General features: G+C 40.8%; 1 long non-coding RNA gene across 1 annotated transcript in view; it reads right to left on the bottom strand.

Annotated features, from left to right (window-relative positions):
* Window positions 1-1,578: 1,578 nt before the first annotated feature.
* LOC133485002 (uncharacterized) overlaps window positions 1,579-27,058 on the bottom strand; it is a 68,789-nt gene continuing 43,309 nt past the window's right edge. The window contains exons 2-3 of the long non-coding RNA XR_009790575.1: window positions 9,082-9,187; window positions 1,579-1,662 (exon numbers count right to left, since the gene is read on the bottom strand). This is a non-coding gene — a long non-coding RNA (uncharacterized LOC133485002). The remainder of the gene's footprint in view (window positions 1,663-9,081; window positions 9,188-27,058) is intronic.

The following is a 27,058-nucleotide window of genomic DNA, read 5'->3' as shown; positions in this document are numbered from 1 at the left end:
TACTTAAATAGAGAGAACCCCTTGAAATTCTGTGAAAATATTTAGCGTGCTTGCAATGGGGACAGCTGGGTAACCAGATATAGCAGATAGAGCTGTGGTTTAATAAATAAATAAATAAATAACGATTGGTGTGCGTCACGGTGGCACCCACTTATATTTTCTTGTCCTGTTCGGCTGTTAGGTTAAGCAGAAGGGAAGATGTGTATCCCTTTTATGCCGGAACAGTTTTATTGTGTCACAGTGAGTTTTTAAGCTTCCGCAGTGGTTTCTTAGCATTATAATTGACGTTTATTGAGAATCATAGTCGAACAGAACAAAGTTTCTAGAGGGAAGAGAGAAACGAAGACAAAAGACAAAGCATTAACTGTAAACAGGATGAGAAAAGCAAGTCATTACATTGTCTACAACAATAAAACATTAGATATGAGTGATGCATGGGGCTGTAGTGCTACACCCTGGACAGGACAAGGACAGGAGAAGAAGCATGCAGGACAAGGGTCGTGAACCCGGCTGTACAACTGAAGTGTGGTGGGATTGACTATGTAAATGATAAAAGTTTATAGGACGAGAGTATGAGTGAGGGGATACACAAGCAATTCACATATTCGTGAGTTATTTGTCGCAATAAGTGAGTGGCCCCACACCCAGTGAAAAGAGTCCCATGGGTGTGTGCCTGCAGACACATGCAAAGTGAATTTCACATGCACAAAGACTGACAGAGGTGTCCTGTAATTGCTGTGCCCGCACCGCGGAGGCTGAGGACCCCACCCAATCAAACGAGGGGCGGGATCGGCCCCAGGGGTCCACCCCAGACCAGCCCGGTGGACGGGACACATCCCACAACAAGGGACCCAGGGCGGTCCGCCGGCCCCACCGAGGGGCCTCGATTACTGGCCACCCGGTGGGGGCCGCAGGGACCCAATGCCACCCTCCCAGCCAACACCACCCCACCCAACCCCATGCCCCGCCACCCCCCCAGTGGCACCCACTTTGTAATGTGCATTAATGCCGCCTTCAGGTCTGGAGTGAAACAGTACTGTCTTGATGAGTCAAATGAGTAAATGAGTCGGGCATGTTTAGTATTGTTCAGCCTGCCACCCTATGCAGCATTATTATTGTTTTTCACTGTTAGCCCGTAAGCACAGATCATCAGAACATCCATCCATCCATTTTCTGAGCCGCTTCTCCTCACTAGGGTCGCGGGCGTGCTGGAGTCTATCCCGGCTATCATCGGGCAGGAGGTGGGGTACACCCTGAACTGGTTGCCAGCCAATCGCAGGGCACATACAAACAAACAACTATTCGCTGTCACAGTCACACCTAGGGGCAATTTAGAGTCGTCAATTAACCTACCAAGCATGTTTTTGGGATGTGGGAGGAAATCGGAGTGCCCGGAGAAAACCCACGCAGGCACGGGGATTGAACCCAGGTCCTCAGAACTGTGAGGCAGACGCTCTAACCAGTCGGCTACCGTGTCGCCTCATCAGAACATAACAATGGAAAAATAGTGCTCAAACTAAGAAGCTATTGTACCATGGCCTGCACTAAAATTACCTTAAAATGGTTTGAGCTTGATCCAAATTTCCAGCCATTTCTTCAGGTCCTTCGGGGTTGTCGTGATTTTACTTTCCCAAGCCAAGACTGGAACATCCCGTTTTCACCCTAGAATGTCAGGAAAAGGTTGAAACCCAGGGCCTGACCTAAAAATGACACCAATCTGCATTTTTGGTGCAATTCAATTTTTGTTTGGGTGTCCAGTAATTGTGGGTCACTCAACAATCTCCATGGATGGCATAAAAGAACAACTTCAGCATTGTTTATCTTCTGCGTAAAATGTAAAACTTCCTACTCTTGCCCAAGCCTTTCAGCACTCCCTTCTAAACAGGTGCTGCCCCGCCTCGATTACAGCTCACATAACGTCTGGAGGCAGAAAATTGGTGGGACGACTTCTGTCGAAATGTCATGTCTAAAAAGTACAAAGCCGAACTAGTAAAAGGTATTGCAAAAAAAATGTCCTTTCAAATGAAAGGAACTAGTAAAATATAATGTTTACCTCACTTTAAAAGTAACTTGTTCAAGGCCATGACTCCTTTAGGAGCCAGGTAGGCTGTGTAAAGATTGAAATCCACACCAGGGGCATGACCTTAAAATGGCTTAAAATCCAATTTGTAGTTCAACTCACATACAGCATACCTGCCTCCAAAATGAAGTATTCCTTTAGACAAGTGTTTTGATTATGGAGAGGAATGTGAAAGCTGACCTTTCGACTGATTGCACCCAGCAACATGCTGGCCAGATTGAATTTTGATTGAATTTTGAGTTCATATAACTATGCATGCAGCTCAGCTTTGACTCGTCACAGTTGAATAATTTGCAATGTGGCATTGTTAACAACAGACACATTTATTGTCCATTCATCATTAAGCAACATGTCTGGAAGTGAATGTCTAAAAGTACATAATAAGTGAAGAATAGTTTACTTGACTTTCAGCTACGGTATTAGGAATTTAATTTGGAGCATAAACCTTTATTCTTTATATTCCAGGATGAGTTTCACTAACTTTTTTTAAAAGTCAGTGGTGGTCGCCAGGGTGGCAGCACCACATCTACTGTATGCATGTTCAGTCCCATCCATTTACACAGTGATTGTTACTTCAGAGGTTTGATGGACAGCTGAAGTAGAAGTCGAGGAGACAACGTCAGCAGGAGTCATTGCTTTGAATTTGTGGCTGAAAATCTCATTGGAATATATTGAGGATGGCAAGCTCATAAATTCGAGATGACATAGTGGAACTGCAGAGGGAAACGATGATGTTGGATGAGTTCCTCTGCCCAACAAGATATAAAGTGGAACAAAACATATGGTGAGCTTTTTTTGCTCAGGGACTATGAACGGTCTAAGCTTTCAACTCATGGGCATAGCAGTACAAGGGTAGGATATGCAGTAAACACTTGCTATGATGGATGGAGTCACTTTAAATGCTCAAATGATGAGGCAGGGAAACAAATGGAAAGAAAAACATCTCCAATCTGTTTCTATTTTGTAGTTTATAGTCAGGAACTACAACTATCTCACATGTATTTGTTCATCACCCACTTGTTGATATGCGTTTCTTTTAAAGATAGAGAAAGGCCATTCCATTTACTTCCTCCCAATTACATTATATTAAGGCATTACAAAGATGCTTACATTTTTTTTCATTAAGATTAGTTTTTAAAGTTGGTGCAATTTGTAATTTGACTGAAAATTGCCTGTAAAGTCACACTAAAACTTAGAGTTCAAAACTGCATACATATACAACCACATTTTGATATGAAACATGCCTGGATTGAGCATGAATATTAACATATTGTTATGTTATTAATTCAAATTACAAGACAGGACTAGTATCAATAAACAGTAAAACTGAGGTCCCATTTAAATGCACACTGATTCCTTTTACTGTTACCACTGACATTATCGGAGAATTCTAACTCTCACTTTGATGTATTGTCAATTCATTTGAACCCCCCCAAAAAAGCGGAGAATATCGCAACTTGCAATTGTAAATTGTCAAGCCGTAACGAGCCCTCCGTTGCTGGTGAGTTTTTAATTAATCTCTTGGCCATGACACCCGCGGTAACTTTCTTTCAAAAGCGAGCTAACCTTAGCTCCTCCTCCAAGTACAGAACTCTTAGAAAAACGAAGACCTCATACTGTCTTAGCATAGGTAACTTCTTACTTCAATGTTTATTTGCAAAATTCTTGAAGAGCCATTTTGTCTTCAGAAGGGGCCGCAAATTCCTGATACAAAAGCCAATGAATTACATGTCATGATGCCAATAGAACACCATTTGACGTGGCATTTTGTTAGGGGGTGCGATGCCACCTTCCCAAAAACGGCACCCTGTGTGGCTGCACATATTGTACATTCAAGAAACTGCCAGCTACACAGTTCTGTCCTGCCTGCTCAGAACGGCATGGCAACAGCAGCAATAAATTAACATCCATTTTACACCATAAAGTGAGCTGCCTTTAGTCTTTATAAGATGCGCCTTCCAATGATTAGTACACAATTTGTTGTTTAAACCTTTTACTACTCTGGTTTACTTATGTAGACTCTTCTATGACAGTGAAAAAATTGAAATGCATCATCTTCATGCAAGGTCACGGTATGTTTTGCAAGGTTACTCAAAGTGACTCAGCCATTATATTTAATTGGTAAGGGAACACTCAGCTGACTTGTGGGTTTGTGAGTGAAAGTAAATCGACTCTAGTGGTGATTGCGAACTGCAGGTGTCCTCATCCGTCCCCATAGTGTTTCTGTTGTTTACTTTACTTTACTAGACATTGCTCTGCCTTGAAAGTGGTTCTAAACCCTCCCACAGTTACAAAGATGATATTAGACATTAAAACTAAAAGTCCACCACAGAAGGGCGCCTCTGTGAACAGTTCTGTGTTTGGGGGTTCAAATCCAGGCTCTGGCCTTCCTGTGTGGCGTTTACATTCCCCTCGGTGCTTCCATGGATTTTCTCCAGGTACTTCAGCTTGAATGTGAGTGGTTGTTTGTCGATATGCCCCGTGATTGGCCCACAGTTCAGGACGCACACCGCCTTTTGCACCAAAAAGTCAGCTATGATAGGTTCCCACTCACCCACGAACCTAGTGTGGATAAGTGGTACACACAATGGATGGATGGATGGATGAATGGATGGTTCACTACAGAGACCAGATGCTTTGCATGCCAAGTTGTCTGTGTTATGATAAATACAGGACCATTCATTTGTGTCCCATACATTGCCAATGATATGCTACAGATATTTAGTGTTATCGTCTCAGTCCATGTTGGTCTTCATCCATCTTCATCCTCTATCATTCACCTTCCCTCTCACTTTTTGTCTCCCTTTTCAACTCTTGTTGTCTTTTCTACAAAATCAATCATTTCTAATAGATTCAGGAGATGATTGAGTGTAGACATAAGCTTACCACAAGCTGGAGGACAAGCGTATTAATCACATATAATGTCTTTTTTATCATTTTGCACCATGCAGCCCTTGATGTGTGCCTCCGGGATAAACTACTCAAATTGTGTGTCCAAATGTGCATGCATGAAACAAAAAACAGCAACAGAAACATTGAAACACGACAAACGATCATTATTCAAGACTATCTCCTGTCGCCTTGCCCAAATTAATCAAGCATGTGCTGCAGGGTTTGCTTAGCAAAACTGTTCCAAAACACTCTGGTATTCTCACGATGACAACTTTTGTTAAAATATATGTTTGAATAGCACAATATCCAGATTAACATGATACAACATCTGAATTTTAGGCTCTGAGCGTGGTGTTGTTAGAGGTCACATTGCTGCCATGCGCCAGCCATATGCATTGACAAAAACTTTAACAAAAATTTTGTGTTGATCATACAGTATGTCCAATTGTACATGACTAACACTTGTTAGCAATTGGATGGTTTGCTTAAGAAGAGCTCTTAAGGTACAAACAAAAGGACCTGGAAATGATCACTGATCATTTTATCATCATCATAGCTATTAATGCTCGTTACAGAAAAATAATTGTGCTGACATACTGTATTGCAACAGTGAATGTGTTCTCAGAATTCAGTGAGAACTCTACAGAAAGAAGAAAGGTGATAACGTAAACTCAATGCACTATCGTAACGAACGGCCCGCAATGCACTAGTCTACGCAGTGGCACAGGAATATGCACAAGAAGGCATCCTCAGTTACTGCCATACTTAAAGTATTGCTGTTCATTTGATTGTTTTATATTTCGGGCCTAGAAGAGTTTTCATACAAATATTTATTATCATTATGACTTTACTACCGCATAGGACCCCCTGTACGGAAAGGACCGAGCCCAGAATCGAACCGAAGACCTCCTTGCTGTGAGACATTCCCCATTATTCACTCGATGTAAAAAGTGCAATCATCCTCAATCAACTGCGATTTGTACTTATGTATCCTGCTGAGACAGTCGGATCACGTCTTGCACCGTCATTCTCAGTCACCTCAGAAATCACACAAAATCCAATACGTTCAGTTCAGTCAGTGCTTGCAAGACAAACTGCCTTTTATGACCAAAGCCCCTGTCATCCATGCCCCGTCAATAAACCCTCTTTCAAATCCACATCTTTTCTTCTTGCCACCTTGTTCCAAAGTTGTGATCACCAGGGCATGATACAGCATATTTTTACACAGCCATGTTAACCCCTCAGGGGTGTCAAACTCATTTTTGTCACAGGCCAAATCGTAGTTATGACTTTCCTCAGAGGGCCGTTATGACTGTGAATCCATATAAACGAATTATCACCTCATATGATTACATATGCACGACAAATTGATTGATAAATAGTTTTGAAATCGGAAGCCTATAAAAACATGTTTTTCCAACTATTATACATTTTTTTTGAAAGGGGGATTGCAACAACAAAATGCTTACTGTTTCTTAATGTTACTACAAGTGAAGACAATATACAATTTTGATATTTTATCAAGAAACATGAAGTCGAGGAACATAATTTTCCTTCTTGGGCCACATAAAATCCTGGGGTGGGTTGGCTGCGTCCCCCAGTCCACCAGTTTGACACCTGTGCCTTAACTGAACCCTGATTCATGCATTCATCATGAACATTGATTGTTTTTTCTTTCAGTGGTCTTTTCTAATTATACATTTTTTTTAAAAAACAGCTCCAGTGCTGCCGCAATTGCAAGCCTCCCTCAACAAGATGAAGATAAGAGTTTCTCCTAAGCCTCTCCAATGAGAGATGTTGACAACCATGGTTATCCGTTTTAAAAATAGCTACTGCCAAAAATTTGCCCTTGGTACTGAGTAATCCCTATCTTACTCAGCAGCTAGATTCCAGTCTTTGATACAACGTTGTGTTCCTCCTGCTCCTTAGCATAGAAATGTGTAACCTTAAATAACCTTAACTTAAACGTCACAAACAATAAATATTAATAATAAATATTAGATTTTATTTGTAGAGCACTTTTAGAAGGTTCTCAAAGATACTGTACAAGTTAAGAACACAGAAATTACAAAAACAGGTTACAACAAAACGTGAGAAAAGCACACACCTTCATGGAAATAAAAACACTAAATAGACAGAAATCAAAGTGTCCTGCCAAAGGAAACAACAACAACATGCACTCAGACAGGGATATGAACCGGCAACCCTCTGGTTGCAGGGAATACACTTACCCTGTGTACCACACCACCCACAGTTTAACACTAGATGTTGCAAATAGATAAGTTGTGAGATTTTTCATTGGCTGCATCCACATGGATATTTCAAAAAGATGTTGCAGGCTCTTCTTTCCATCTCAAATCTCGCCACAGAGTTTTGTCCAGTCAGGGAGTGAAACGAAATTCTTTCGTCCACACATTTAACCACATCCTTACCAATATGTTCTTCCTTTGCTCATGCGCTACTGAGACAAAATGTGGTAGTAACAAATATGTATGGGTATGTGACAACTATAGCCAAACTTTAATGGCTTCTTCTTTGGCTCAGGTGGAATCCCTGTACTTTGTGCAAAAACCAGTCAGTAGTTTTGATGCAGTCTTGCTAATTAACAAGTCAACCCAACACACCATCAAAACAATGCATCTCAATTTCATGCTTTTGACTTTGGCAGATCTAAATAATGGCAATTTCCATGCTAACCTGCGGTGTTAAAACATAATCAAACTTGGTTAATAGCATCAGTCTGGCTTTTTGTAAATGAGACACACACTTGAATTGAAAAGTTACTAATATCAGCTGTAAACTGAATGCAGGGAACAAGTAAGTCTACATGGACAGGCCTACTTCTCCCGCTGTCAATTAAACACAAAAAGATACACCATTGCATCCACAAAACGCTGACCCTACGGAATCTCACACTGCTCATACACATGCATGAGTGCACCCATGTATTAGGTTTGTTTTTGATAAATCTCAGTGGGTGGAGTGGGCATTCAGCCATTTATATCGGTGACATCCTGGAGCAAAATCATGCAAATGTGTGAGTGTGTGTGTTGAAGATGAGAAAGACAGATAGAGTCACTGCATGCATGTAAATAACTCTATTAGTGAGCTGTCCTTGCATGATGGAGGGAGTTTGTGTAGGATCTGGTTCTCCTGTGTTTTGCTAACTCTCTTCCTGTATTCTTCCACTCCTGATTCAGGCGGCACATTATGAAATGCTCAAAAGGTTGTGAGAGCTTTTTTGTTCTTCCTTTCACCCCTGGTGTGCATCTACAGTCTGTACATGGTACAGGCTGAGCTCCTCGCTCTGATAATGTTGTTCAGATAGTATTTTAATATTCAACGCCCACCTAATAAGCTCACCCAGTGTATAATTTTGTCTCGCACAATGCATCAAAAAGAAAAGGGACCATAGAAGCCGGCAGCTTTCAGTCTGAAAGTGGGTGAAGAAATCGAAGGGGGCTGAGAAACCCGAGATACTGAAAGAATCTCTAATAAAAGAAAATATGGAGCAGACAACGCTGAAGGTCTCCTGTTCAAATGACAGACCGTTTTCAGGTAAGGTGAAGCCAATTCTGTAAGCTCCTCCACTCCCCCGCCAATTGCAAGGTGCAGGAAATCTTGTGTTCTCAAGTGTGAGGCTGCAGAGCACACACTGGAATGCAAACATTTAAACTTGGAGCTGTATTTGGTTAACACATTTCACCATTACCTCCTGACACTGCAGAACAATAAACAGATGCAGGCCCTCTAGAGAAATGAACTATGTTATCTCTGTTATCGTCCACTCCAGCTGGGCCCCGTAAAAGGCAATAGCATTGTTGAAACAATCTCTGCATTTCCACAATTCACAGGGTGTATGTGGAAAGCTTGAACATATTGTTGACATTCTGCTAACAGATGTACACGTTTTGGATGCCACCAAACCAAATTTTGTCATTTACAAGGAAGGTCAAAGGGACACTTTATTATATTGTCCCAAAACAATCCTAGGCGAAAGAATGAAGGCTTTCAGTTCTTTGCATGCAAACATCTTCATTGCAAACATGGGATGTACAGTTACTTGATCGAACATGGGGGAAATGAACAATTTATCCAACTTTTCCAACCTTTTTTCTATAGCGGTTGTCCTCATTAGGGTCACAGGTGAGCTGGAGTCCCTCCCAGATGGCTTGGGGGCGAGAGGCAGGGTACAGGGTACAGGTGAACAGCCAACTGCAGGGCACACATAGACAAACAACCATTACCACTCATATTAACACCTATAGACAATTTGAAACTTAAACAGTCGGCATGGGCCAGTGTCAGATTCTGAAAGTATGATAACTATGAGCAAAAATATTGCAGCCTTATGGTATCGCAGTATTGCAATTTCAGTTCAAAGTTGTATTATTTTGAAATTCCAACGTGACGTTGCCCCCCCCCTCCCCCCAAATAAAATACACATCCACAGACACACACAACCATACTCAATAATTGAAGTAAACGTCACAAATCTGCTTCAGTGATTTTATCATTATTCCTCCTCTCAGTCTGGCTTCAGGTGGTGTTTGATAAGCACACTGACGAAAACACAGCCACACTTATCCTGAACTAAGGTAGAGGAAAATAATACCCCTACAGACACAAATTTCCCAGTAAGAAATTATGATCTTATATCTCGGCCCAAGCATGGTATGAAGAATACATGTCTTTGCATGCATATTTGTATGTGATGGAACAAAATTTATATAATAATAATAATTATTATTATTATTACTACATATACATTTAAAACTGATTTTTAAATTTCTCATCTTAATAAGCGGTAGGGAAAATAAAAGAATACATTTCCCATGGACAGCGACATTTTATATCACGTGCTGATGTTGATATATTTGTGTGCGTGCGCGTGTGTGTGTGTTTGTGTCTATGTTTGTGTGGTGCTAAGCAAGGGGCCATGGGACTTTGCTTTTCCCTGCTCTTTCATGATTAAAGCAGTGAAGGCTCTTTTAATCTCTATTTTTTTTTCTACTTTGTACTTTTCTCTAGAGTTTTCTCTCTTCCTCGTCCACCCCCAACTTTGACAAAAGTCTCTTTCAACCCATCGCAATGGATCATCCCTGGAGGTTGCATATTTTTATTTTTTAGATATACCATATTACGAAATGGTATGAACAAAAGTCTGCTGTTTTTTTTGTCCTTCTTTCAACTCTGTCTGAAGAAGGCCAATTAGGCAGTGGGAGAATGGTGCTTTAGAGTGTAGTGTTGTGTATTCGTGTGTGCATCATCAGTCTTGAGTGTAAAATTGTAGCTTTGCGAGCAGTTTTAATTATGCACATAGTCATGTTCCAAGTTGTTTGCAGCATGTCAGCTTTCCTTCTAATCGTAATAGAAATTAATATTTGCCGCAATAATAGCTCCACTATAGTGAGGGTGGAAGACAATAAAATGGCTGAGCATACAAGTAGTAAAACAACAGAATATTAAACTTTTACAAGATAATGGAGTGAAATCCTCATAAAATCTCAGAGGAGAACAAAAGAGGCCTGCAATTAACCCTTACAGGGCACTCATTGAAATACTTTGAAATTCAAAAATTCTAATTAAAAGTGTTGTTGGGGGTTATAACAAACCTTTATTTCTGCTGAAATCAAAAATAAATAAATCAGGGCCATCCAGGAAATCAACCTTAACGAAGTTACCATATTTGGTTCCTTGCCCGTTAGTGGTAAAAACAAAATCGAAAAAGTATATCTAGACAAAATACAAGAAAACACCTTTTAGGTAGTGTTAAATATATTGTAGAAGTTATCATTTATTTGCTTAGCTTGCATTAGTATTATGGACGATTTTAAATGTCTCGCCTTCAAAAAGATGACTCAGCATCATCCGATGGAAGGGCGCCTGGACAAAGGACGTGATCGGATGTGGTCGGGGACGTGACAGGTGTTGGTCCAATGTTTTGTGTTGTGTCTTATTGCTTAGAACATTATGTCTGGGAAAAAACCCTCCTATTTTCAAATATCCTTAGTGTGTTGTGTCTTGTAGCTTAGTACGTTATGTCTTGTAAACTTAGAAACCTCCCTATTTTCAAATAAATGCAGGAGCGACGGGAGAGATTGTTTAGAGCGTGTTGAGAGGCTGTGATCTGAACAATCTCCCATACGCCCTCCTCATGAGAAAAAGAAACCAGCGTCTTCATTCCTTTTGTGTCTATTTTTTATAATGTTGGGTAAGATAAATCCAACAGGTAGAAAGAACATTGCAATATAAGTGCTTATGCAGTACAACATATTCAGTGTCACATTTAACACCTCAAGGCCATTTTTTCATGGTACCTAATGAAGCAGTTACGCTCATTGTTCATGCAAAGGTGGACCTTGCAGACTCTGCAGGTCACATTTGATCTAATAATGTGGTCTTTGCTGCTGCAGTACTTGCAGGTCTGGCTCTTGGCATGTACAGGAGCATGGAAGAGGGCCAGCCTCATTTGGTGTGTGACTGGACAGGCTGAGGGACAACCAAACTGGTGGTCAGGCTTTCAAGTGATGAAGATGAGCTTCTTCTGGAGCTCGATGTGGCAGGGATCTGACCGCTGGCACCCTTGAACACCTGGATTCGGAAATCCTTCAGCGCCTGGCCTCTTGGCCCAAGGGCTTTACAGTCGCGCTTGTACACTACGCAGGCATTTGTGATAGAGACATCAATTGCATACGCAAACAGATGCAGGTACCACCTTTTAGACTTCTTGGGGGTGTGGTAGAGGTGTACCAGCATGTCACTCTTATCAATGCTCCCCATGTTGGCATTATAACTCCTGATGACAGCTGGACAGGTCACAAGCTCGTTCTTCTTGGTCTCACTGACTTCAGACTTCGGCCCGACCCCCATGTCTGTTGACAGCGCAGTGACCGCTTTGTTGTCTTTCCACCTGACGACCGGTCTGCCATCATAGTAACATAGTCACAAGTACCACGAGGGCCAGCCTTTTTCTCCATCAACTTGCTGGACTTGAGTGGAGGATTTTTGGTTCTGCTGTCCCCATGTACCTGCAGTTCTGGTCATTGAGGTTCTGCATAAATTCAAGGCTGGTGAAATAGTTTACCGAAAAAAGATGGCTGAGGGGCCAGACATGGTACTGGCCAGGACAGCGACAATCTGGCTGGTGGCACCCAATTCTTCTTGTTCAGTTGTTTGTTTTGTTGCCAGGTGGTTGGCCTGGTTGATGACTTACTGGTTCGGCTTTGCCTCTGGGCTTGTGATACGACCTGCACATCATCATCATCGTCCTCACTGTGACTATCCAGGAGCACCTCCACTGCAGGCTGGATGCATTTCTTATTGGCAGAGGGGCCATTGTCACTTGGGCCTGGAATGCCCTTGTTGTGGGTGGGTGGGTGGCTGGGACATAATCAGGGTCGGCCACATTGTCATCAGGTTTGACTGGCATGAGAGCAGTCGCACTTCTCCTGCCGTAAAACATCCATGCTGAAATTGCCTTTGGATTAAAAAAATAAAATAAAAAAAAAAGTGAGGATAAGCGATACAGAAAATGGATGAATGGATAGCTATGCCGAGAGGTATTTTTCAGGTTGATTTATGCCTTAGTTAGTTAGCAGGATTATGCAATTTTGTGGTTTTGTGGTGCATGTGCAGAGCAAGACGCCATTACATTTTTAATGAAAAACGGACAGAGGAATTAATTTTTTCTCGTTTGCTCTCAATGGAACCAGCAACTCCCCTGCCCCAAAATGCAAATGTTGCGGTCTCAGTCCCACACTACCACACAAACCAGCAACCACAACATCATGTTTGGTACTGTAAATTTGTGGATCTGTAACATGGACAGATTCATCATTATTACATTTTAGTGGGGTTTCTTTTTTGAGTCACATTTTCACTACATAGCCATTAGGTCGTACAGTCCAATATAGACTAGTCCATATTGAGCACACAGTAACGTCTACAGTCACTGCAACACCTAATGGTGTTGCTGCATGGGCCATAAACTGTGCAGAGAGTCAACAGCACCTCACATTTGTTCCAGGTTTCATAACCCTGTGCAAGACCTGGCAGGGTGCCTTCATATCATTTTTCTTAATGAATACACTTATATGCATGTAACAATTTGAATAAAAAAGCTTTAAACTGTTCTTTGTAAGGAATTCTTTGTGCTGATATGCAGACCACAATGTTTTCACTTCCACTGATTGCTTTTATAGTTACCACTCTCTTTGGAATTTGACTATTGGATTAATGTTGTTCAATAAGGATTTTGTATTTTTTTGTTTCACCCTATAGTTCAGACTATGCTTACTTTTATGAAATGTGATGCTTCATAAAGGTGTTTGTTGTGAACTTACTTTAGTTAATAGCATCTTTTCCCCCGGACTCATAGGTCTGACGATTTTATTTTCCAATGTCAAATGACAACAGAGAAGCCTGTACTGTGTGTTCACACCTGCACATTGCTAAACTCACTATTGAGACAAGTCTTTGGTAAAGCTGCCATGACAGGAGCTGTGCTATCGGTTAATGCCTTCTGAGGAAACCCACCAGAGTTAATGTGGTAGTTTTTATTCCCTGTGGTGTTCAACCTTTTCATTTATCTTGTTTCAAAACTCTGTGCAGGTATAAAATGATGTATGTCTTCACTCTAGCCGTTGAACAATTAAGGATTTTTTTTAGTCAACCCTAAAGTGATGAAAGTCAAATGAAAGTCGATGACGTCCTTGATCTTTTTTCAGTACAGTACAGAGGTGCCCAATGTTTTTTGTGTCACGTAAAGATATTTTGACAGACTGGCATAGAAATAAATGAAAACAAATGATTGAAAATACAACTCACCATAATGCTAAATGTACTGTAGCAGTTTTAATTCGTGGGAGACATGCACGTTTCGCTTCACCGATCTGGTTTTCATGTTATAAGTATATATATATATATATATTATATATATACACATGGTAGCATATGACATGGTAGTGACCGCGCTACCAGTTTCATTTTTGGTAAAATATATCCAATTGTTGGCTTTAATTCTAAGCGGTATGTGTGGAGAAAACCAGGCACTGCTCATCACCTGTCCAATACTGACCCAACAGTGAAGCATGGTGGTGGCAGCATCATGCTGTGGGTGTGTTTTTCAGCTGCAGGGACAGGGAGACTGGTTGGAATCGAAGGAAAGACGAATGCGGCTAAGTACAGGGATATCCTGGATGAAAACCTTCTCCAGAGTGCTCAGAACCTCAGACTGGGCCGAAGGTTCACCTTCAAACAAGACAATGGCCCTAAGCATACAGCTAAAATACCAAAGGAGTGGGTTCAGAACAACTCTGTGACTGTTCTTGAATGGCCCAGCTAGAGCCCTGACTAAACCCAATTGAGCATTTCGGGAGAGACCTTAAAATGGCTGCCCACCTACGTTTACCATCCAACCTGACAGAACTGGAGAGGATCTGCAAGGAGAAATAGCAGAGGATCCACAAATCCAGGTGTTAAAAACTTGTTGCATCATTCCCCAAAAGACTCATGGCTGTATTAGTTCAAAAGGGTGCTTCTACTAAATGCTGAGCAAAGGGTCTGTGTGTACATTAATGTGTAAAACAATGAACTTAAATGTTTTTAGCAAATGGCTGCAATATAAAAAAGAGTGCAAAATTGAAGGGGTTCCGAATACTTTCCGAACCCACTGTATGTATATATATATATTTATGGTAGTGGGGGATTTTGATGCTGAATAGTGAATAGTGGTAAAATTCAGTGTAACATCTGGCAAGTGATTGGGATTTAATTGCTTTTTTTGTCCTTGTTTGTAATGTTTTATGCTAATGGACACTTCACGTACTGCATTTCTTAGCTGTCTGATTATTTTTCTCTTTAAGGACACACAGATGGCTTTATTCACACATGAGTATCTGTCAATTTTAATGTTGTTTTTTCCTTTTCTCCATTCACATAAATTATGTCAGCTGGCCTTTCCTCAGGCAGCTCCATATGAGAATGAATAATGGATTTTTGCTGCAATATAATTCATTGTCTGAATCAAGTATATTGCTTTGCAAAAAGTGCTGACCTGCAAGCTAGGTGTATTTCCACCACTATTTCCCCGACTTAATGTGCTGTCCTTTATTTCTCATTCAGCACACCACTTCTTTTAAAAGCATTTTTTAAATTCCAGGCAACCAACCTGCATAAGCAGCAGTAAGGAAACAAACCAGTCCAATTACAAAACTGATGAAAAGCTTACTACACTGAGGTGACAAGTTGAAGCATTTGTAAGACATTAAAGGTGTACACTTGGCCCAGATGCTCAGTACCTTGCTGAAGTACAGTCAAGCACAGTACCCAGTGCCCAGCTGGCCTGCACACTAGACTCGACCAGGCCATAGTGTTAAAATGACGCCTTGAACATCATTCCTCTACTGACTAGTCAGGCAAAGGATCTACGGTTATTTATTTATTTGTTCGTTTATTTGTTTATTTACTTACTTATTTATTTGTTTTTATGATGTACAGTTCTGTATGTAATTGTACTTTATCAACCATACTGAGCTCAAGAACATCTCTGTGCATTCAAGCGAGGCAAGACGGACTGGTGCCTGATTTACTTGGATTGCTTGTACGTGAGCTACTAAGATTGTTGCACAATTGGCAACAGGTGTAAAAGTTGTGTAGATCACCTTATTTAAATGGTAAATAGAGTGGACTTATACAGTCTCCTCCAAAAGTATGGGAACGGCAAGGTCAATTGCTTTGTTTTGTTGTATACTGAAGATATTCGGGTTTCAGATCAAAAGATGAATGAGACAAAAGTTCAGAATTCCAGCTTTCATTTCATGGTATTTACATCTAGATGTGTTAAACAACCCAGGACAGAGCACCTTTTGTTTGAAGCCACCCACTTTTCAAGTGAGCAAAAGTATTGGAACAGACAATAAATTAACTTAAAGTGAATAACATTTAATATTTGGTGGCATAACCCTGACTTGCAATAACTGCATAAAGCCTGCGACCCACTGACTTCACCAGACTGTTGCATTCTTCATTTGAAATGCTTTTCCAGGCCTTTACTGCAGCCTCGTTCAGTTCTTGTTTGTTTCTGGGAGTTTCTCCCTTCAGTCTCCTCTTCAGGAGGTAAAATGCATGCTCTATTGGATTAAGGTCCGGTGATCGACTTGGCCAGTTTAAGACCTTCCACTTTTTCCCGCTGATTAAGTCCTTTGTTGTGTTGGGAGTGTGTTTTGGGTCATTGTCTTGTAGCATAATGAAGCTTCTCCCGATTAGTTTTAATGCATTTTTCTGTAGTATAGTGTTTGTCCCCAATTCTCTTAAAGGGACAGTAACATGCACCAGTAACGGTGAGTTACACATACATGAAACCCTGTCAAACAAATGTTTACCAAACTTTTCACTAATTACTATAACTATAACAGATATGTTTTAATTAACTTTATCCACATTCTCATAACATGTAAAATACAGACTGCATTAATTATTATCAAAACAAAACCCGTAATTTTACTCCTATACTCTCATTCCCATCTAAGGGCGATTTAGTCTTTGATTAACCTAACATGGATGGTTTTCCGAATGTGGGAGGAAGCCAGAATAACCGAAGAACAACCACGCAAGCTCAGGGAGAACATGCAAAATCTGCACAGGGATTCAAGAGCTGATATTCGAACCCCAAACCTCAGAACTGTGCAGCATACGTGCTAATAATTAGTCCACTGTGCTGTTGCCATAACAACCGAATTTACAAAATAAATGCATTCTACTCAGAACTGACATTGATCATTTTAAGATAGTAAAAGGCAAAAGGAATCAGTAGTACATAATTCAATTTTACTGTTTATTTCCCCACACAAATATATACAAAACAATGAGAGTTGGGAAAAGCTTTGTGAAATACTAGACTAGCAAGTCACATGAGACAGATACCATGACCACCTACCGTTTAATATGTATGAACTTTAAAAAAGAGGATACAGTATGTTGCTTTCCAAGCGGACCGAGTAGCATCAGTGAGGAGATGTTCATAAATGAATAAACAAACATTATGACACTGTTGATTTATTCATGTTGAGTTCTCAGATAAACACTGACTTTTCACGTCACTGAGGATCCTTGAAAGCCAAATGGGCAAATCAAAGAGAGCCATAAAAAATGAATCTTTTGTCTGTCTCCACTAAAAATAGAGCTGAGTGAGAGCTTTCACGTGTCATTAAATCATGTGCACTTGCCTAAAAGTGCCTCCTTTATTTAACCTTTAAAAGTTAGAGACAATCATTAATTTTAGCTCACAGCCGAGGGCTTCCATTAAAAACAAACAATTACCCAGCGTAATTAAGGGGGTGTCCCATGCTAGCGGGCTTGTTTATTTTCCTCAAGTTAAGTGCTGAAAGTCCAATTCTCAGTACTCAACAGATACACATACAAATTATTAATATCAGTCAAACATTCTAAAAATTTATATGAAACAAGAACACTGGGGACAAGCACCATCATGCTCACCTTGTTTTGCACAACCAAACCTGAGAACTCATACATTTTTGTTTAAGTTTTATCACAGTCTTAACCAAAAGTAAGTGACTTTTTTTTTTTTTTTTTTTTTTTAACTTTGGTCTGTATTCAGATTAGACATTAAATAATTATAGTGGTAGTCATTTTTGTCAAACACTATCCAAACTAGAAAGTTACACACGGATTATTCCTAAGCATATCTGCCTCACAGTCAAGAGGTTCTTTGCGTCATTTGTATATTCTCCCTGTGTTATGAGGGTTATAAATTGTCCGTAGAGGTGAATGGTTGTATGTCTATATATGCCATGCGATTGGCTGGTGACCAGAACAAGCTGGTCCTTGCCTCTCACCAAAGTCAGCTGGGACAGGCTTCCAGTTCAGCCGTGAGCCTAATGAAGATATGGAGTATAAAAAACTGGAAATGCATCATCCTCGACGACCGCATTGTACCCCACCAGACATGATCCTGTCTACTAGGCATCTTCAAATTCCTGTGTGGAGTTTGCATGTTATCACTGTGTCTGCTTTGCTTTTGCTTTTTGCAAAAACCATGCATGGTAGGTTCATTGAAAACCCAAAATTCTCCGTAGGTGTGGATGTGAGTGTGATGTGAATGCTTGTTTGATTAAATGTGCCCTTCGATTGGCTGGTGACCAGTTCAGGGTACACTGCCTCTTGCCCAAAGTCAGCTGGGAGAGGCTCCAATACACTCGCGACCCTAGTGAGGATAAGCGGTAAAGAAAATGGATGGATGGATGGGTGGGTCAACAAGGAAATGGAAACATTGAGGTCCGGACCTTTGACCTTAGAAATCCTTTGCAACCAGACCCCTCCGAATTTCAGTAGAAGATCCCTGCTCTATACAGAACACAACATAAAAGATGTTCAACAAAATAACCAGGTTTGAATACGACGGCCAGCAACCGATTTATGTTTGACTGATTGATTTTCTTACGTTTTCTGCTTCTATCCAGAATAGAAAATCTAATGAATAGTGTGAACACAGCCTATGACCTATACAGTAGTACAGCTTATTTTTGTTCCCAACCACTTCATACAAGCTCCAGAGCGCCGGAGCACAAATGGAGCCGTATTTTGATTTTCATGCAAGCGCAAGCCTCGCTGGGATGTGTGCCAATTTGGCAGAGCGGTCTACACCAGGATGGGCGTACCGATGCAACGAGGGTGTGTCCTTTGACATCCACCGTGCGCATTTGGTGACTGGAAGTCGGTCTAAACTTTCGCCTGCTCAGACCATGTCTAACTTTTGGTCCAAGGTAGATGTGGTCTAACGTGATTTTGGTGAATTTGATTAAGGTACTTGCAGACAGATATGCGAGCTCCATGGACATGTGTGGTGAATGTCAGATGTATTCCATTCATAAATATGTGAATCAAACCCTCTGAAACATTGTAGAAAGCAAGTCATTGAACACATTAGTATTATTATTATCATTATTTTAATTTTTTAAATAATACCACTGGCCGGCACGCAGCTATTTGGGTGGGAAGGCACATGAATGCATTGGTGAGGATGAGGTCCGCGGACATATTTAAGTCACCATTATCACCAGCTCATAATGCATTTAATCACAACGGCGTTTGCCACACCCGCCAAGAGCAGTGACGATGGTCCAGTATTGGTCACGGATCAGTCTTCCACACAGCGACGTCGCCATGCAAGGCCACCATTGCAAATTGAAGGGAATGAAAGAACCCGCTTTAATTGGTGGCAAATAAAGTCTGTGGTCTGTCCCTGCAGTTCCGTTGTTGGAGCTTGGGTGGCGCTTTGCGCCCCTCTCGCACTCTCTCTCTCCCCCTCTCTCTTTTCCTAGTAATCAGCACCACCTCGGCCACACACCTGTTGCCAATCAGCAGTCTACTCTGCCAGATTATTAACGTTCTCCTGTGGTACAACCGCTCTCAATCCTACACGTAAATTACGGTGGTCCTCGCCATCCTTCTGACCTCTGTTTTTCCTTGTCCTCAGTGCTCCTTCCATGTTCCCCGCCGATTGACAAGCCATCCGCCTGTTCACGCCACCGCCTGCCACAGGTTCCCTGCCTCGACAACCCACCAGTACGTCTCAAGGATCATCTCCATACCATCTTTTAATAAACCGTTCGTCACAAACCTGTCAGCCTCCGGCTGCTTCTGCGTCCAGTCAAAATCGAATCATGACACTGTGTTCACTCACACAACGGCGCAGAAAGCCCCGTTTTTAAATACATCGGCTGCACGTGTCTGTGAAATTACAAAAACACAGTCTAACCAGCCTCTGTGCAGATTTAGGCTGGTCATGAAAATGGAGCCCTATAAATTTAACTAAATGTAACCAAATGTAATGCAATTTTTTTTTATTACTTCTTATTGTAAAATAACTCAATGTATTACTTGTTCAAGTTACAAATATTACTGGTACATATGCATTTGCAAAGATGTAAAAAAATGTTTGCTGTTAAGAAAACCACATTATCAAAATCAAGCTATCCAAGTGAATAAAGATAAATCTAATACACGAGTTATGACAATGTAAATTTGCTCAAACTGTTTTTAGTCACAATTGAGAGGGGCAGTATCACAAAGATACAACCAACAATTGTGAGCTGCGAAGAGCATATGTGACAGATGAACTGTGGCATTTTACAAAAACAAATGGATGCACAAACGAAACTGGTTGGTGCATACCTGGTCATTGCCCTTCACCACCCACTGCTTAAAGCACCCTCTGAAAAAGACTTGGAAGCTCGGTCGATTTCTTCAAACACTTCAGCCCCAAGAAAGCTTGCTTTCACTGGCGCATTGTTTTGGACTGAGGCTTTCGTGAACACATTCTGTTGCGATCGTAGTTTGCCTTTTAATTGATGGACTATTTGTTGTTTTAATTGAAGGTTTATTTTGGCATACTTATTTAAAGTAGCGTCATGTTTGGGATCAAAATGCCGACAGATTGAACCAACACCGCCTCATAACACAGTAGACGCTTTCCCATCTTTCTTGAAACTGCTTCCATCTGCATCAATTTCACTCTGACTAGACATTTTGGATCATTATTTATATTTCTCACTTCCACTTGCCTGTGAATATTCTCATTCATCCAGGTCATTTCATTCTCAGGGAATTGAATCGATTGCAACTGCACGGTTTTGTTTGTCTTAGAAGACGTTTTGCCTCTCATCCGAGGAGCCTTCGTCAGTTCATGCAACAAGGTTTAGTTAGGACGCACTAGCCAGTGTTTTTTGTCAAAACTCAGCTATTTATGCTCCAACTTGGAGGAATGTCCCACATCTCGTATGAAATCTTTCTAATTCCAATTCCACTTGTTGGGAAATTGCACTGACGTGCATACAAACACTGCAATCTAGCGGCAGGATGCCGTCACTTGATGGGTAACATAATCTGCATGCATTGTGGGAAACGTAGTTCTTGGTCAATGCCTGCTTCAGACTCATTTATTTTAAGGCAATCAGATCTCTTAAGATCTTGCGGTCCACATTAAATGATGTGGCGAGCCAGATTTGGCTCGTTGGTCTTGAGTTTGACACGTGAGTTTCAGGTGCTTATGTTGCCTCCTTTTTTATAAGTATTTAGTTCATTATTTATCTATTTGGCAGCCCTTTAAAATTTTAACTGAAACTTCACTGGTAAAGAAGAGGAATGTTTGTATGTTGATGCTTTTAACCCTACCTTTGTTCCCAGAGGGGGCAGAACCAGGGGGGCACGTGCCCACTTTTTGGCTCGCCTTTGATGGGCCCCTTTGCTCCTTTTTTTCACATATATTTTCACACACATTGTTTATTGGACTTGGTGGTGTCTATCTGAGCACATGTTGCTTATCAGTAGCATAACTACATGAAATACATAAATTACAATAATAATAATAAATTACATAACATGTAACAACCCTTCAAAGAGTAACATCAACAACAGTATGTGTTTGAGCATGGTTATATAATGTCAACAAAGGAAGAAATATTATTTTTGGCACTGTGACTACCACACAAAACCTGGATGGGATGTAAATAAAACTGCGGCCTGTGTTCTGTGCACACAAAAAAATAGACCTTTGCCAACACACACACTTAGAAGCCATGCGACACGCCTCACAAAGTACACTGAGGCAAGTGAGCAGTACATTTTGCAACACAGAGTTAAAAAGCGCTCCACCTAAAAACAAAAAACTCCTGCAGTCAGCGTATTCTGATGATCAGAGCTTTGTGTTGCACCAAGGTGAACGTTAAAGAAAGCACGACACTGGAGCAGTTTAAGTTGGCAAGGGAGTTACTGTATAATTAATAGAAGAGCAAACAAGAGCAGGTCAATGCTGATGCCCTTGTTCTGCTCCATTAGAGGGAGAGACCATCATTGGCCTAATGTATCCATATATGAAACTGCAAGAAAGGGAGAAGAAGGAGCTGCTGGGGTCTGAATGGGCTCACTAATGAGTTGCTTTTAAAGACTGCTCTGTCAACGGAATGACTCCAGGGAGAAAGACACATATGAGCAAGTGTGCACAAACATACAGTACACACACACATGCGCACAAACACGCCAAGCTAATACTGTTGTCAGCTAATGAGAGGAGAAAAAAAAAATGTGCCGCGTGTAAGGAGGGAGGGGCATGATAGTTTGAAGGGAAGGAAAATAGTTTCCGGCACAAAAGCCAAAGAGTGTAAAATGAGGGTAATGGCAGCTGTGGTTTGGAATAGATGAAAATACAGTCCTGCGTGCACGCTCCCAAATGATGCACTCAAAAATCTCCCTCATATACTGTATTACTCATTATTACTGTTACTTATTACTTGCTGAGGGATGTTAATGATGGAGCAAGTAAACAAAACATAAACAAACATTTCCTAAATATGCACATACACCCAAGCCCACCTCGCCAAAGTGTTGATTACGTCATTGATTTATATGTCAGAAAGCTTTAGTGCTAACAATTCCTTCATGTTCCCCATGCTTGTGTAGTTCTTTTTTTTCCAGGTACGCCGGCTTTCTCCCACATTCCCAAAGGATGCATATCTGCTTCACTGGAGACATTTAAATTATAAATTATCCCTTGATGTGAATGTGAGGATGATTGATCATCTTATGTGTCCTGCGATTGGTTTGCGACCAGTCTAGGGTCATGTAGCGTGCCTCTCACTCAAAGTCAGCTCACTACAAAAAAAAAAAGATTTCTAAGAAAGGGAAAAAGTTTTGTTTCTAGGAAATGTTTTTTATTTTTAGCCCAAAAGAGAAAGCTAGATAGTGAAAGCTATTGTTGATTAGCAGGTTTTCTATTAAACTAGTTTTGTATTAAACATGTAAACTCATTGTAAGTAAAAATATCAAACTTCCATTTAGGAAATGTATGAAGGACAACAATTAGTTTCAATTCACCTGTTGTTATTGACAAGAACTTCACAGCAGCAATATTCACACTTATACCATTGCATTAATGATATACAAACAAACAACAAATTAAGAGCAAAGAGGGACGCTGCAACAGGGCAGACAACCGGAGCAGCCCCAAAAGATGGCTGACATTGGCTCATATCATTAACAAAGCACTGCTTAGACATGCGGTGGACGACTGGTTATCACATCTCCCTCACAGTTCTCAGGACCGGGGTTCAAATCCCGGCTTTGCCTGTGTGGAGTTTGCATGTTCTCCCCGTGCCTGCGTGGGTTTTCTCCGTGTACTCTGGTTTCCTACCACAACCCAAAAAGATGCGTGGTAGGTTGGTTGAAGACTCTAAATTGCCCGTAGGTGTGAATGTGAGTGCGAATGGTTGTTTGTTTCTATGTGCCCTGCGATTGGCTGGCAACCAGTTCAGGTTGCACCTCGCCTCCCGCCCGAAGATCGCTGGGATAGGCTCCAGCACGCCCGCAATCCTAGTGAGGATAAGCGGTAGAGAAAATGGATGGATGGATAGATGGATGCTTAAACACTGCCATGACAAGGAATAACATTGTGAGACACTTCTAAAAAAACAAAATAGCTCAAATTACCCCTAAGTAGGCTATTGTTCATAATTACATTCATTGCTGTGAAGACACTGACCATGTTAATATTTTCTCACAGTTATTATCAACAATGATTTAACAAGGTAGGAAACCTAAATATAAATCCACAACAATTTATCTAAAAATCTCTTCCAGTGTTAAATTTTCAATTGATGACTTTTACAACATTCCTAGGAAATCACGATGTCCCGTCACTGGTAAGCTACTTTTAGAACAGGCCCGCGGGCGACTCATGTGGTCCTGGGGGCAACGTTGGTGACACCTGTGCTAAATGTTAAATTAAAAAGAATGTTAACATGAAGCAATTAAGTTGTTCCTGCAAATGACTGTTCAATAATTATTCCATAAAGATCTGAAATATTGAGTGTGAAACACACAATTTTACATTTACATGAACATATTAAAGCAATCATTATGCTGTGTTTTTTTCCCCCCGTTGATGGTAGTTATTTCTTACTTTTTATGCCAATGTTTAGAATATGCCCCTGGAGGAGGAGGAGGAGGAGGAGGAGGATTTGCTGTGTAGAACATTCATTATTTGACCAGACGTCATAGTCTGTCCTGAATCTTGATTGCTTATCTTAACAAGATATTCTGGACAATTGTACAATTTCAACTTGGCAACAAGTTTAAGGAAGTCCTCTCTGTTCCTAGTGAACAAAGCAAGGTCCACAAGGGCATGTTTGGATGAATTAGCTGTGGAATTATTTTCGATACCCAGACCTAAAAGCCATCAAATCACTTTCAGGGTGAACTAGAACAGAGCTTGTAAGCATCAGTGACCTCACACAAGTTGTTAAGTCGAAGGAGTAACATTTAATATTAATGGAAGATGGACCTGACTTGGATGAACTCCTCCCATGCGGGAAAGATCTTTGACATTGACAAACACACCTCTTCCTCTGAACTGAGCTCTGGTCTCATCTCAGCGGTTTCATCAATTTTAGAAAATTTAATTACCCCATTTATCAGTCATTTCACAGGCCTTCTATGTCACTTTAATGTTCTCTCATTCCCGGCCATTGTTGTGACAAGCTTCTCTCTATCTTGCCCCACTGATTTATTCATAGATAACTAGATTTGCATCTCGGGAAAGTCCAGCGACCTCGAATTAATGGTCACAGATAATCCACAGGAGTGCCAACTAGTCTGAGGTATTAAATACAGTAATAAAGGTCATGTAAAATCGCTGTAGGATGCCACAGGTACTCTTGAGGTAAGCACAGCACGTCCCAGTTGGTGGGCCAGTGGTGGCCTCAAGTCAGAGGACTTGCCTCTGAGCCAGCTAGATGGTTTCACGTGTTAACTTATTATGAGTACATGCACATCAATCACATTCTGCATCAGGAGCAACAGGTTTCTAATCCCAGAATTGACTCAAAGCAAATCAATACGGCACAGCTTTCACCACTCAAGGGCGTTCATTTACCCGCCAGACAACTCTGACTCTTCGGCCAAACAAAAAGATACATTTAAATATTTTTGTAGAAAGAACAACTTCTTTAATAAAGTTGGATTGGATCATTTTCATAAAAAGCTAAGCAACATTAATTCCATGATGTTGAAACCTCTAATTTCTTTTACTTTTGACATCATAAAACTTTTTATTAACTGTATAGGCACCTTTGAAGTAATATTTTAACATTCTTTAACTGTCAGATGTTTGCAAAACTAGGGTATATCAAAAGGGACATATCGTGCACGGTGATGTCTTAATAAATGTATCTGACAGTCTTTGGTCAAAATACACAAAGGATAAAGATCTACAGCACATTTAGAATTTTCATTTATTCATCTTCCGTTCCGCTTATCCTCACTAGGGCCGCGGGAGGGCATGCTGGAGCCTATCCCAGCAATCTTCAGGCGAGAGGCGGGGTATACCCTGAACTGGTCGCCAGCCAATCGCAGGGCACATAGAAACATTTTGGTAGAAATGATCCGAGTGGTTTGTGGTGGCAGTTCTGTCTCATGCAAATGAGCCACTGCTCCCACCGCCCCTGTTAAGTATGGGACCAATGCCGAGGAGTCATGGGTGGAGAAAAATGATAGGGGAGGGTATTATGTACATTAGATTCCCAAAATTCTGAAGCTTTCAGGCATATTTTCACAAATAGGGAGCTAGGAAAAGATTTACTTGGTTCTATAGCATCACTTTTGATTGGTTGAGCATACACTCCACAGACCCAACCATGTGTCTACAAGCAATTCAAATGCATTTCCAATTTTAGCGGTATACATGTCCCCTTTAAATCATTAGAAAACAATTTCTTAACCTTAATGATGAAGGCATATTACCAGTGTGAATTGTATTGCAGAATAGTGTCCAAGTATACCAATTATTGGTCACACGCCTGGAGAAAAACAATTGACTACTGTCAATAGCAAAACGCAAAAACAATATAACACTCTTCCTTAACTTTGACAACACGTGACTGCATATATTGTGCTGCTGTACACTCAAAGGCAATGAAAAACAAAACAAGCTAGAGTTCATTTTGATACTCGCCTAACTGAAGTCTTGTGATGTCTCATGCAATAGGCAAGACTCTAGTTCAGACTTTCGAGATGTATTCTCCCTAAAAGTTGTAAGACCTTAAGGGCTTAAATGGTTCCACTGCACATTTAATTACAAACTCTCAATAAAGAAAACAATGTACCATCAGTTTACAAAATGAAATGACAGGTATGTAACTGACTCTTAAAGTGCTTGACGGCAAAAATAATGTGATTCGAAGATAAAAAAAACCTCCCAATGAGCTTGTATTGTTAATTTGTTCGGGCAGGGTGCGGGGGAACATACCCTGAGGCCTCCTCTTCCTTGACTATCTTTTTTGATTCTTAATTTTTTCTTACTTTCAGTACTGTAATTCCCACAGTTCATGCTCTTCTTCTTCTTCTTTTATTTTCAAGTAATAAGAAAATTTTATAAAATAATGACATAAACGGGACAGTGATTCGCACATCTGCCTGATAGTTCTGAGTTTCTAGGTTTGAATTTCAGTTCTTGCCTTCCTGTGTGGAGTTTCTACAGTATGTTATCCCTGTGTTTCAGTGGGTTTTCTGCAAGTACTTCCGTTTCCTCCCACAGTCCCAAAAAATACATGTTAGGTGTACTGAAGACTCTAGAAGGTGTGACTGTGACTGTGACTGTGAATGGTTGTCTGTGCCACGCGATTGACTGGCGACTAGTTCAGCTCAGGGTGTATCCAATCTCTTGTTCAATGTCAGCTGGCCAGAGTCAATGGCAGACTTGAGTCCGATTCGAATCGTCCATTTTAGGACTTGCAACTTGCTTGGTAAAACTAATGAAAGACTTGACTTGACTTTGACTTTGTATTCATGGGACTGGACCTGAATTCCATGCATGACTTGATAAGTCCTTTTTACATTAGCAAATCTGACTTTTCAAGATCATGTGCCCGGAAGCCACAGCTACACTACAAGACGGAGCAGATGTCATCTCATGAAGCAAATATCACAGAGGGCTCTTCAAAGATAGATGCAATTAGATTCAAGGATTAGGTTTTTGTTAAAATTAAGAGAAAGACAATTGCAACATGCAAGCTT

Source organism: Phyllopteryx taeniolatus, chromosome 10 (genome assembly GCF_024500385.1).
Source record: "Phyllopteryx taeniolatus isolate TA_2022b chromosome 10, UOR_Ptae_1.2, whole genome shotgun sequence".
NCBI classification, from domain to species: domain Eukaryota; kingdom Metazoa; phylum Chordata; class Actinopteri; order Syngnathiformes; family Syngnathidae; genus Phyllopteryx; species Phyllopteryx taeniolatus.
The sequence above is the reverse complement of the archived record's forward strand: the minus strand, read 5'-3'. Positions and strand labels throughout refer to the sequence as shown.